This window comes from Amia ocellicauda, unplaced genomic scaffold (assembly GCF_036373705.1).
Source record: "Amia ocellicauda isolate fAmiCal2 unplaced genomic scaffold, fAmiCal2.hap1 HAP1_SCAFFOLD_140, whole genome shotgun sequence".
Lineage (NCBI taxonomy): Eukaryota > Metazoa > Chordata > Actinopteri > Amiiformes > Amiidae > Amia > Amia ocellicauda.
The window spans coordinates 88,278-101,121 of record NW_027102703.1 but is presented as its reverse complement, the minus strand read 5'-3'; the positions used below and the strand labels follow the sequence as shown (position 1 = coordinate 101,121).

Below are 12,844 nucleotides of genomic sequence, written 5' to 3'. Positions count from 1 at the left end.
GAGGAGAGAGATCGTCTCCATCATGGTTTCTATTTGAAATTTGATGCAGTGTCATTTTATTGGTTGGTTTTGATATGTTAATTGGTAACAGGGCGGCACAAAGGCCAGACCAGAACAATGCCTTACAAGCAGATCCGGCATGTGGCCATCATTATAAGTATGAAGGTCTGGTCTTCAGCTCGACAGACTCTTACTGACCTTTCGATTTAAGACTAAAGATCAACAATGTCCGGAAACAACATCAGCGACTTCGATTTAAACGAGTTTTTAGGCAAGTCTTCAGATTATTTTCATTGACTCAGAGCGTGTTGTGTGCATGTATTGTAAATAAGGCTATAACATCTGTTTTAAGTTCTGTAAAATTATTTTTCAGCCAGTCAACAGGAGTTAATTCCCAACGCTGAGGAGATCATCTGGAACAACGACGGTAAGATTTTTGTGTTTGCGCTCATGGGTTCTTATGTATGGGTTTGTGTGGTTTTAAAGCGGCTCATTAGAGTTATGAAAACGTTTTAATATATATTAATGCCGGTCTCTTTAATTACACAGAAACTATCGAAAGGTCTGTGATTAATGTCTCCGAGGATCGACCAAGAGAAGTGGTTGTCCCTAGACAGGCTGTCTGCCGACCGGGTAAGAACTAAACCCCTGTTTGTTTGTATAACGTTTCTGTAAGATGTTTGAGTCCAGTTTTGTTAATTTTAAAAAATTATCCTGTCTAACAGTATTAAGAAACGTGGTTCGAGACAACGAAAGGCCTTCCACATCGAGGGCTTGTTTCGTTTTACCTTCGAGAACCGTAACCTTTCAAGAATCTGAAAGGCCGTCAGCCCCGGTATCTGATAGCTGTGAGTATATGTCTGCAGCCTGTAAGAGGTTAAAGCTTTTTATAAAGCGGTGTGGTTAAAGGTTAAACATGTCTCTTACCTTCACAGCGGTGCAAAAAGCTAAACCAGCCAAAAAACATAAGAAACGATTATTCTGTGGAGGTAAGTAAGATCTTTCAAACTTTAATGTTTTTAAAAGGGCTTTGTTTGCCCGTTGAGGGCTAATATTTAAGCGATGGGTGACCGTTTCCTGTAGGGCGGGGGGTTCTGGGAAAGATCTTTAGAAGTCCGGACAGGTCTAGGCTTGTTTCTGGGGAACGTGTTTAGAAATGACCGATTGCCGTACCGTCTGGTTAGGAAGTAAAGCCGTCCGAAAGGGTTTAGTAAGTTGTTTGGCTTATCTCCCGCTATTATACTTCTGATTTAAAGTGGTTGTAGGAAAAAGCTTGAAGGTGTTCATTGTATTTAATATTTAAACAGATCGTGAAAACGTTTGTGAAACAGGAAGTCCCGGGATCAGGAAGCGTTTACACTTGGAACGTTCGTTTAAAAATGAAATGTTGTTGTGTGTGTGTGTGTTTTATTAACAATATTACAGTTTTTAAAGAAACATTTAAGAAACAGTTTATTTACAGTGGCTTCTCTGTTTTACATTTATTATCAAGTCCTAATAAATATATTGTCTGTAAATAATAAGGCGTTGTAGTGAATGTCTAAGGCTATTTTCAAAGGTCTAAAAAAGCTAAAGCTTTTGAATGTCCAGGACATGTTGTTTTAATTTTGATTTCTGTCGCCGTTTAAAGATGTAAATGTAATGTATATTTTTATTCTTCCCTAGACTCTTGGGATAGTCATTCTGTGGATGAGCTATTGAGGACAATTACCCCGTCTAAGTGGGATCAAACATCTTCCCCGGTGAGATCACCGAGAGGATCCCCCACGGTGGTCTTGGAGACCCCCCAACATCTACTCAGGCCACAGCCTTCTGGGGGTAATTCAACACCCCAGATTCAGCCCGCCGCATTGTCGGGCGGAACAAATACAGGCATCCAACAACCTCAGGGGTCGCCGTCAGTCAGGGCGGACACACCACCCAACGACGGCCTGGTTTCAACATCGTCCCCCCAGACCCGTTTCTTGGCTACAGAAACGCGGAACAGTACCCCGCGCTTGGCCAGGGTGTCACCGCAAAGGCCTTCTTGGTCTCCGTCCATGAGTATACGCTCGCTCCCTGCCTCCTTCGACCGAGATTTACCGGAGCGACCATCCTTTGAAGCTGAGCCAGGCCACCAGACCCCGGAGCTACTTCCTGAAGGTCGGCATGAGTTGCTACATACTTTGTTACAAAATCAAAGACTTCTGTTAGTGGGGCAAAACCTGGTGATAGAGAGCCAAAACACCCTTATTAATACCCTTACTAACGAATTGTACCGTATTTAATGTTTTAATAGACACAAAACGCCTTACTATTGTGGGTTGTTGGAAAAATAAAAAATACATTAAAAAATGTCCTGACTTGGTAAAAGAACTCACAAACTAAAGGATTATGAACAAGCTAGGGCCCCAAAAAGACCTTCCCGAGAGAACATCCCCGGCCCTGTTGTGAACTCCTCTGATGTCCCAATGAACCTGGAACTATTACAAATGATAAATGATTTAAATAACCCCCAATTACCACCGATAGAATGTGAATTAACAGACTTACCGGTGAACCCCGACCTGTTACAGATGGTCAATGATCTAAATAACCACCTCCCACCGGTAGCGCTTATAGAGGTTCACCCCCTAGTTCACCCCGATTTGTTTGAAATGGTGGAGGCTTTGGAGGAGCTACCCCGACCAAATTCTGCCCCTATTATAAATGAATTGAGACAATTAGAACACAGGATGGCGGCAGAAACAGCCATCACTTTAGAGGAGGGTCTTGACATTAACCGGTTGGATATCTTTGAAGGACTTTTACAGGCTTTAAATGAGCTTCCTCAAAAAGGCGGTTTTGTAGATGTCAGCAGTGGGGGTGTTCGGAATGTGGAGGGTTCTGAGACTGATAAGGCTGTGGAGGACATGCTCTGTGAGAATGTAGGGGGTGAAGGCTTTGTTCAAAATGATGATGTGTCCAAGAGTACCAGTGATGCCGTGATTATAGATAGACCGGCCTATAACACTATATAACATGTTTGAGAAACATGCCGGCCAGAAGCAAAAGACATGCAGAATATATCCTGCACAAAATGGTTCAGAAACCGCGGGTAACGGCTTGGAATGAACAGGGTGAATTTGTTTTTAAAGGACAACTGATCAAAGGTTCACACATGTTTGATTTGTTGAAGAGTGTCACTAGCACTAATAAGGTACCCGATAGTCGCCGACCTGTAGGCTGGAATGCTTTCCTACAGGCGATGGCCTGTCTGAACATGCCCCAATCCACAGTTCCTAACCAGGAAACGCGACAAAAAATCCATCTGTGTAAAGAGGTGGAGCCTGATCTGACTCCGATATCTCATTACTCTGACCGTGCTGAGCGACCATCCTCAGGATCTATCCATCGTTGGGAAGCTTATTAATCTCATGTTTTTATTTGTCTCCCCTGTAAATAATGACCCGACAAACAATTTTTTATTTATTTTTTTTTAATTTCAAATGTTGTACATTTATTTATAACATAACCCCTGCTTTGTATTAGAATTGTTTTGAATAAAAACAAAACTAATGATTCAAAGGCTGTTTTCATTATTTTTTCACCTTAACACGCATGACATCTTTTAAAATCCTCACAAGAACACCCCATCTGTATACATGGCTGGCTAGGGTCGTAAGTCATTGTGTTATAAGGGGGGGTCCACAGTGTACTGACAAACTCTGCCACTTTTTTATCATTTTGGCCTAAATCCTCACTGTACAAGGCCATAATATCGGGGTATGACCATTCCTTTAGATATATGATATAAGAAAAACACACAGTGTTGACCACAAGTGAAGGTCTGAAGACTTTGTACTTGACGACCGCTGTAAATGGTTTCTTGACAGTTGTTGAGCAGAAAGTTATTGATCTTCCGAGGGAAAGGTCTGAAATCCGGGGGGTTTCCATAGGAATCAAAAAATTCACCACGGTGGTCCTCCCTTAGATAAATAGCCAGCCAATGTTCTCCGGGCATATTTTTAGGGTGTGTGTTGATTATGTACATTGCAGGTAAATTCTTGATCTTAAATTTAGGCAGCTGATCGCAGGCGTAGACTCCTTGAAACAGTTTCCGTGAGCCGGCCAGGGCATTCATGATGTGGTTGAGCTCTCTGGTGTTCATTTTAATAATAATCATACAGAACGTTTCTCCTCTGATTCACCTCAATAATATTGTCAAACACAGCATACACAACCATATTTACAGTGCGTGGTAGAGGCTGCTTGAAACGCATCTCCAAACGCATATTGCCCGTCTTCATCAGTGAAAAATGTTGTCCACACTCTTCGTCAGGGGTCAGGTTGAAACCGTACAGGGTGTAACCGCTGCAGTATTCCCGGCGATCGATCTTCAGAGTTTGATCCTTGAGATGGCGACCCGTAGCCAGTACTAGACTGTAATATTCACGAACCGCATTGCCGTTTTCAAAGTCAGGTTGAAAAGGTCTGGATGGAACCTGCACACCATCGACGTACAACGCTATAAATTCCGCGTTATAATGTTTAAAGTTAAAGGGGTTCTTGTTGTAAACCCCGGTAAATGCATCATTATCCACGAGACCTATAATAACCTGTTTTGGGAGCTGTCCTAGAAACAGATTTTCCTGGTTCATCACCCGTGTCCCTGCGGGGATACTGTGGACTTTCATATAGACTCTTTCGATCGGGTACTTGGCGTTTGCCGTCATTAACGCCTGCGTGTGTCCTAGTTTAACCGCCGGGGAGACGGACACTTTTTTCACAAACAGCGAGGCCGATAATATGGTCAGTTTATATTTTTCAGTATCAGGGGTCATCAGACAAAAAGCACTTTTACTACGGATCATTTTAATTTTAATGTCTACCCTGTTGAGCATGAGTTTTTCTTGGAAAAATATGTCTGCATGGTTATGCCCCATTAGCTCAAAGGTCCTCCCTTCTGTTGAAGAGGCCGTTCTTTTTTGAAAACCCTTATTGAGTCCCTCTGGATTCTTGTCGTCCATAGCTTCCGTGATGTCTTTGAAGAAAAGGCCGGGGCTGAACTGTTTGCTCAGGGTCTCCTCACTATAATTAAGGATACACTCCATCATGGCTCTATAGGGGTAAGTATTGCTGCTTTGACTAATGAGCCGATCTCCCAGGGTCACATCCACCTGTGAAAACATGGTGGCCACCGGGTAATTGATGACCCCAGCGTTGGCCGTCTTCTCGATTGCATCGCCATCCTCATCAGTCACTTTACAGTTTATTAAAATAAATGTGTTATTCAAATCAATATAATCCTCGCCATTGCCAGCTATAAAAAACTCCAGAGGGGCCGTGTCTGAAATTTCCACGATATGTTGGAGAATGAGAGATTCTTCGTTTTTTGTTAGCCACGGATCTTCGTCTCCCCCTGGTGGACACATGCTGTTTCTTCTTTTACCCCCCCTCCTCGCCATTACCATGAGACCCGAACCCTCCTGATGCTCATGGCTAGCTGCCCGGTTCATAACATTGGTGAACACGTCACTAACAATATTTTTAGCCGCTGATTTCAAGTGGGGTCTGGCTATAGCAAAGCCTCTCCTAAGCAGGGGTACGGCCATTCTAAAGAGACCACGAAAGAGTCCTCCTAGACCGGCGCCATACATTGTGGGGGCTCCTACAATACCGGGCAAGCCGTTCCCGGCTTGCATCTTGTAATAATCCACATAGGCGCTAGGATCTACATAACCCCTCGAGGTAGCCATTTAAATAATGTACACACTGTTTCAGGGGTCGAAAATGTAGTTTGACAATAACTTTACCGAAGCGGAAGGGTACGTTGATATTCTGATCCGATTTTACTTCGATCGTGATGTTGTCAAAGTGGGTCTTTGAGACTGGTACGTAGTGTGGCTTGTCATAAGTAATTGTGACCATGTCATTGCTTTTACCTTTAATAAGTACATTTCTCAAAAGGGGGACATAACTATCCCCGACCCTCTGGTGGGTTATGATATCCGTATACACATAAAGAGTGTAAAAGCCGCCCCACCACTTCTGAGAACCTGCTCTCTGTGTCAGAATAGAACCCTAATATACGCCCCAGTTGGCCGCTGGTTTGAATGCTAATACCTGGTTTTGACACCTTGTACACTCTGTTTTTAATAGGGTTGTAATATAGCTTGATGTTGGGGGTGCCTTCTGAGAACTGTTTATGCATCTCATCTAATATTTTATCCACATTGTCATAATAACCTCCTCGTATCGTGAATATCCATTGATTTTAACATCATCAAAAATGGCGAAGGTGGCATCCTTATCTTGTAAAACAGCCCAAGTGTAAGGATACTGTATTTCCGCCAACCCCACTTCCCACGACCCCCTTAGATCTATAGATTTTCCAAATTGTACCGTGTAACTGGATATTTCATTTTTAGGGTATATATCGAGAGAGGCGTTACTGGGTAGAGTCACGTAGAAGCCTCCTGATTCCATCTTGAGTACCGAAAGTAATGCCCCCAACACACCCACGGGCATGTTGTTATAAGGATTGAATATCGCAAACCTGTTGTTCCGGGACCCAACTATTGAACTTTTCAGGCCATCCAAGCCATTTCACCAACACGTATTTTTTCCGGTTCTGGGTTTTTTCAGCTAATATCTTTTCAACTCTGTATACACTGTCTTTACCCACAATCATTTTTTGTAACTCGGCTTCGTAAAACGTTCCTTCTATATCCTCCCCGTCATAGTCTTTTAACCGGTACACGGGGGGGTCTCTAGCCAACTGTTCGGTAACTGTAAAATATTCGTCAGAAAATGTTTGTTCATAACCTTTGGCAAAAGTACTCCTTAGCTTTGAAACGCGAACCACATCACCGATGTTGAACTTATAAGTAGTTTTTCCCTTCTTAATAAATGGTCCGTATAATTCTTTATAGACCTTAAAAGAATTACTTTGATCAACATCTATAGGCTTCATTTTAATACTGGTGTGATACCCTTGGTTGTAAGCATCGATAAAATCCTGAACTTTATCAAAATACTTGAACGTGTTGACCGCTGTAAAATATCTCCAGATTTTGGTCTTCATGGTGCGGTTAAACCTCTAAACTACCGATGCCTTAAGCTCATTACCGGTGGTGAAATGATGTATTTTGTGTCTCTTCAGTAGATTCTGAAATTCTCTGTTGAGAAACTCTTTTCCTTTATTAGTCTGCAGTTTTTTAGGACATCGACCCTGGGACAATATATCCTTGTCACCGCCCGACCTGTTTTATTATGTAGAATGCGAGCCCAGGCATATTTTGATAACACATCGATACACATCAACATCAATTTGTGACCATTGTTATGTTTTGATAAATTTGACATATCGACTAGATCCATTTGTCATTGTGAGTCTATGTCAGTTGCATATACGCGGTTTCTTTTAAAGTTAATCCTGAGAGGTTTATGTAAGGTATAGGCGTCTTGTTCCCGTAACCATTCTGAAACAACCACATCATTAACCTTCACTCCGGCCTCAGCGAGTCCTCTTTGAAAACCCTTCTTACCCGCCAAACCCCCAATCTTGGCTGGGTTGTAGTATAGTTCCTGCATTTGGGGAGCTTGCCGAGTCATTCTGTCAAATAACCACACAGACCCACACTATGCGCAAAGTTTTTATACAAGGTTTTTTATTCAACTTCAGGAGAGCAGATACCCCTTTTTAGACATTTGAGAAAAGTATAACATACACAACAATTTTTTCTACGGTCCAGACAAAAAGAAATCAGATGATTGGTTACTTGATCTATATCAACAAATATACCTGTTTCTTTATCTTGTAGGCACACACCTCAGTTACATATGTAAATAAAACAACAATATGACCTATTTTAAAAGTAAACAGAGGTGTATTAAACATGCTCAGCAAAAGGTCATACAGATGTTGATGAAATGGCCTAATATCATTCTTGGCCCCCTTGAGCGCTTCATCCCAGTGTTCGTACCCCCCGGTCTTTGTTACAGCAGCCATTCACTTTTCCAGGTTTGAAAGTTGATCCTCATCGATGGTTAAATCTGTAGAGAAAAGGCTCGCGTTGGCTACTTTTCTGTCAAGCACATGGTGTAATAGCGCTCTCAGGTTAGCTGCTGAGTGTTGATGACAGAACCAGTTGCAGAAGCAGTCCAGAACATTCCCCATGTTCAAAGTCCCTTAGTTCAGGTCAGAGTCTGAATCAGTGGCGTAGATGTCGAATTCCTCGTCGCTGCCCCCAGCTTTAACTTCTTTACCGAAGAAATAAGCTTTTAGCTTGCCAGCGGTTTTTCTACTCGGCTCATCCAGGTCATTGAGCAGCTGCCCAAGTTTCTCTATTATAAACGGCTCCTTTTTCAGCTCCAGCAAAATCTCATCTATGATTTTCTGGACTTGTCCCACAGTTACATGTATGTGGGAGTAAGACAGCGCCTTGATTAATGCCGGTTTCAGCCACGGTTTGTTCAGTCTTCTGTAAAACACGTTGAAATACAACAGGAAATAGTAACGGTCTGGTTCAAACAAACAACTGTGTCTCAACTGACTGGGGTGATTCACTTCACACCCCCGACAGACTTCTTTCAGAGCTCGGTCGATGAGAGCACTCAGAATATACACCAGGGTGCTTTTAACCACTCTGCTTACTTGGTCACATACCCCGGGCATAAATCCTGCATCTTCATCACGCCATTGGGACAGTCCGATGCTCATTGGGTCGCCTGGTGGTTTGTGGGGTGTTTCTACATCCATTGGACTGACCCCCTCCTGAGACGCACAGACGGTAGACAGTTCGGCAAAATCGAGGCCCTCCATGAGCTCCAGAGGCTGGGGATCCCCGAGACTCATTTGGACATCCATCGCACCGCATGTTGTTTCGTCCTGAGGGACCGGGGTCTGAGGTCTTGGAGAGTAACCGCAGTCAAAGGGTTCCAGAGTGTATACAAAATCTGGGGAATAGAACCAGGGGTGATCCCGGGTTTGAAGAGGCCTGTAGAGCCTGTCGACGTCCGCAGCTTTCGGGTAAGACATTCTCTTTAATTTTAAACCATGAATTAATTGTTGCGCCTTTTATCCTATCTCTTCACTACGTCACGACACACCGCCCTCTTAGAAGAGAGTAGCCCCTGAGCCGTCAGACCCCCCTCCAAAACCCCACACGTCGTCTGTTTTATCATCGTCGTCGTCATTCAAGGGGGATATATAATCCATAATCCAGCATATTCTCCTTCTAACCAAATCCAGTTGCGAACATTTGGTCAAGATGTCAAAACCATCATTTATACAGTTTATGACCTCTTTCAAGAACGGCCAGTCCACGGCGTCAAACATAATTTCAGTAACCTGTTTTTCTGGATCCTCCACACCCCCTTCAATAGGGTTTGTAATCAGGGTACTGCTAAACAAAACCTTACGATCTGTAGTTTGAGTTAGACTCTTCACCACTCTACCGTAGTTCTGCAAGCTTTCCCATTCACACCTTTCAAAACCCTGAGTCGGAGACTCCATTTCGCATTCTCTTGGACCCTCTTGCAAGCCTTCTAGAGTCTTATCCACAAGCCCCAGATCTCTCCAGGCCATCACCTTCAACCAGTCCTCATAAGAGTATTCAATTACCGTCTCAAAAGGTTCCAACGTACCCTCCTTCTCTCCCAAAGCAAAAAGCTCCACTCCAACATAGCTGGGATCCCTTTTAAAGCGCAGGGCGACCTGCCTTTGAAAGAGTTTCCAAAGTGTCCTGATGTGCCCTTTAGCAATGCCAAACAGGTCTGTGAAAATGGCATCCTTTCGCGGCACTTCAGACGCCATCTCACAGTCTAGCCGACCTGAAATGCCTGAGCCCGTTTTACCAGCCGGCTTTGATAGGAGTTATTCGAAACACCAGGACGGGTTGGTTTCCGTAGTGTAGTGGCTATCACGTTTGCCTCACACGCGAAAGGTCCCCGGTTTGAAACCGGGCGGAAACAGCCTGCTGTGGGCCGGCCCTTTTCGTCCTGCTTGCCCTCGTGGTTCCCCGGAGGCGGTTAGGTGGCTTTTCTTCATTGGAGTGCCCGAAATTGGTGCACTCAGAGCGTCCGTCAATCGACAGGTTGAAATTGTAAATGCTGGTGTAGGCACTTTTAATTAAAATCTGATGATGAAGTTATTGTTGTTGTTGTTGTTGTTGTTCTTGTTGTCGTCGTGGTCGCCGTCATTATTATTGTTAAAGTAAAGCTACCGTAAGGTGTAGAAGGCACAATAGCTCTGTGATTGTCTGATGGTGGCACAAGACAAGCAGCAGCTGTTTGAACAAGCCATTGAGCATCACCTTGTTGGGGTAAGTGTAAGTCTTGTCATAGCTCAGGGCGTTCTTCCTTTGAAAGAGTTTTCAAAGTGTCCTGATGTGCCCTTGAGCAATGCAAAATAGGTCAGTGAAAATAGAAACCTTTATCTCACAGGCTGGCCCACGGGAAACGCCTGTGTGCGTTTTACCAGCCGGCTTCGATAGGAGTTATTCGAAACACCAGGACGGGTCGGTTTCTGTAGTGTAGTGGCTATCACGTTTGCCTCACACGCGAAAGGTCCCCGGTTCGAAACCGGGCGGAAACAACCCGTGGTGCACGCGTGCCAGTGCCGTGTAACCCGTCCCCCATCTCTCTGCCCCAAGGGTGGCTGTCGTTTTCTCTTCCTCGGAGTGGCAAGAAATCCTGACCTTGAGAACAAACGATGTAAGAAGGGTAGCTTTGCGAGGCGCTGGAACTGACACTTTTAAAATCGATACATGTTGTTGCTGTTACAATACGACCGTAGCAGGATCGGCGACATTGCTGTTACTCTTATGTAGTTGAAGGCGCAAAATAGCTCTGATAGTCTGGTGGTGACGGAAGACCACCAGCCGTTTGAACAAGCCATTCAGCATCACCTTGTTGGGCTAAGTGCAGGCACTGTCTGATCGCAGGGCGTCCTGCCTTTGAAAGAGTTTCCGAAGTATCCCGAAATCGGTGCACTCAGAGCGTCCGTCCGTCGACAGGATGAAATTGTAAACGCTGGTGTAGCCACTTTTAATTAAAATCTGATGATGATGATGATGATGATGTTGTTGTTGTTCTTGTTGATGTTGTTGTTCTTGTTGTTGTTCTTGTTGTCGTCGTGGTCGCCGTCATTATTATTGTTAAAGTAAAGCAGTAGTTAGATTTGTTGCTACCGTAAGGTGTAGAAGGCACAATAGCTCTGATAGTCTGGTGGTGAAGGAAGACCACCAGCCGTTTGAACAAGCCATTCAGCATCACCTTGTTGGGTTAAGTGCAGGCACTGTCAGAGCGCAGGGCGTCCTGCCTTTGATAGAGTTTCCAAAGTGTCCTGATGTGCCCTTGAGCAATGCAAAATAGGTCAGTGAAAATAGAAACCTTTATCTCACAGGCTGGCCCACGGGAAACGCCTGTGCGCGTTTTACCAGCCTGCTTCGATGGGAGCCATTCGAAACGCCAGGACGGGTCGGTTTTACCAGCAGTCTCCAACGGTAACCGTTCTAAGCAAGAGGTGACGGTGTCAGTTTCCGAAGTGTAGCGGTTATCACGTTCTCCTAACGCACGAAAGGTCCCCGGTTTGAAACCGGGCGGAAAGAGCCTGCTGTGGGCCGGCCCTTTTCGTCCTGCTTGCCCTCGTGGTTCCCCGGAGGCGGTAGGTGGCTTTTCTTCATTGGAGTTCCCGAAATTGGTGGACTCAGAGCGTCCGTCCGTCGACAGGTTGAAATTGTAAACGCTGGTGTAGCCACTTTTAATTAAAATCTGATGATGATGTTATTGTTCTTGTTGTTGTTGTTGTTGTTCTTGTTTTTCTTTTTGTCGTCGAGGTCGCCGTCATTATTATTGTTAAAGTAAAGCTACCGTAAGGTGTAGAAGGCACAATAGCTCTGTGATTGTCTGATGGTGGCACAAGATGAGCAGCAGCTGTTTGAACAAGCCAGTGAGCATGACCTTGTTGGGGTAAGTGTAAGTCTTGTCATAGCTCAGGGCGTTCTTCCTTTGTAAGAGTTTCCAAAGTGTCCTGATGTGTCCTTGAGCAATGCAAAATAGGTCAGTGAAAATAGAAACCTTTATCTCACAGGCTGGCCCACGGGAAACGCCTGTGCGCGTTTTACCAGCCGGCTTCGATGGGAGCCATTCGAAACACCAGGACAGGTCGGTTTCCGTAGTGTAGTGGCTATCACGTTCGCCTCACACGCGAAAGGTCCCTGGTTCGAAACCGGGCGGAAACAAACCGCGGTGCACGCGTGCTAGTGCTTTGTTATCTGTCCCTGTAACGCGGCCGGCCATCGTTTTCTCTTCCTCGGAGTGTCAAGAAATCCTGACCTTGAGAACAAACGATCACAGAAGGGTAGCTTTGCGAGGCGCTGGAACTGACAGTTTTAAAATCGATACATGTTGTTGCTGTTACAATACGACCGTAGCAGGATCGGCGACATTGCTGTTACTCTTATGAGTAGATAGTAGGGTTTTATGGGCGCGGCCTATTTTGTTATGACGTATGCCCTAAGCTTATTAAAATTCCTACGTCATAATTGGGGGGCGTGATTTTAGGTAGAGTTATTTCCTTAATTATTCCTACGTCATATCCGTCAGAAAGTGTACACCCATAAAACCCTGAACAACAAGGCCGCCCATAACCTGTTGTTCTTGTTGTTCTTGTTGGTCAACTGTAGAGTGTGAATGGGTCGGCTCTTCCTGTAGTGTTTGGGGGTCTTTTTTAAATATACATGTAATGATCTTATAACGGTTTAGATTTACTAAACCAACAAGTTCTGCTGTCTGTAATGGTCCCAGGTCTTAACAATGCCAGTTTTGAATAGTGCGTTTATCATATTCACACTGTCTCTGTCTGTCTCTCTCTCTCTCT

General features: G+C 44.4%; 3 non-coding genes across 3 annotated transcripts; all 3 read left to right on the top strand.

The window, feature by feature from the left end:
- Positions 1 to 9,863: 9,863 nt before the first annotated feature.
- On the top strand, positions 9,864 to 9,936 carry trnav-cac (transfer RNA valine (anticodon CAC)). Its single transcript has one exon. It is a non-coding gene; the product is annotated as a tRNA-Val (tRNA).
- A 549-nt stretch (positions 9,937 to 10,485) lies between these two features.
- On the top strand, positions 10,486 to 10,558 carry trnav-cac (transfer RNA valine (anticodon CAC)). Its single transcript has one exon. It is a non-coding gene; the product is annotated as a tRNA-Val (tRNA).
- A 1,575-nt stretch (positions 10,559 to 12,133) lies between these two features.
- Positions 12,134 to 12,206, top strand: trnav-cac (transfer RNA valine (anticodon CAC)). The gene has a single exon. It is a non-coding gene; the product is annotated as a tRNA-Val (tRNA).
- The last annotated feature ends 638 nt before the right edge of the window (positions 12,207 to 12,844 follow it).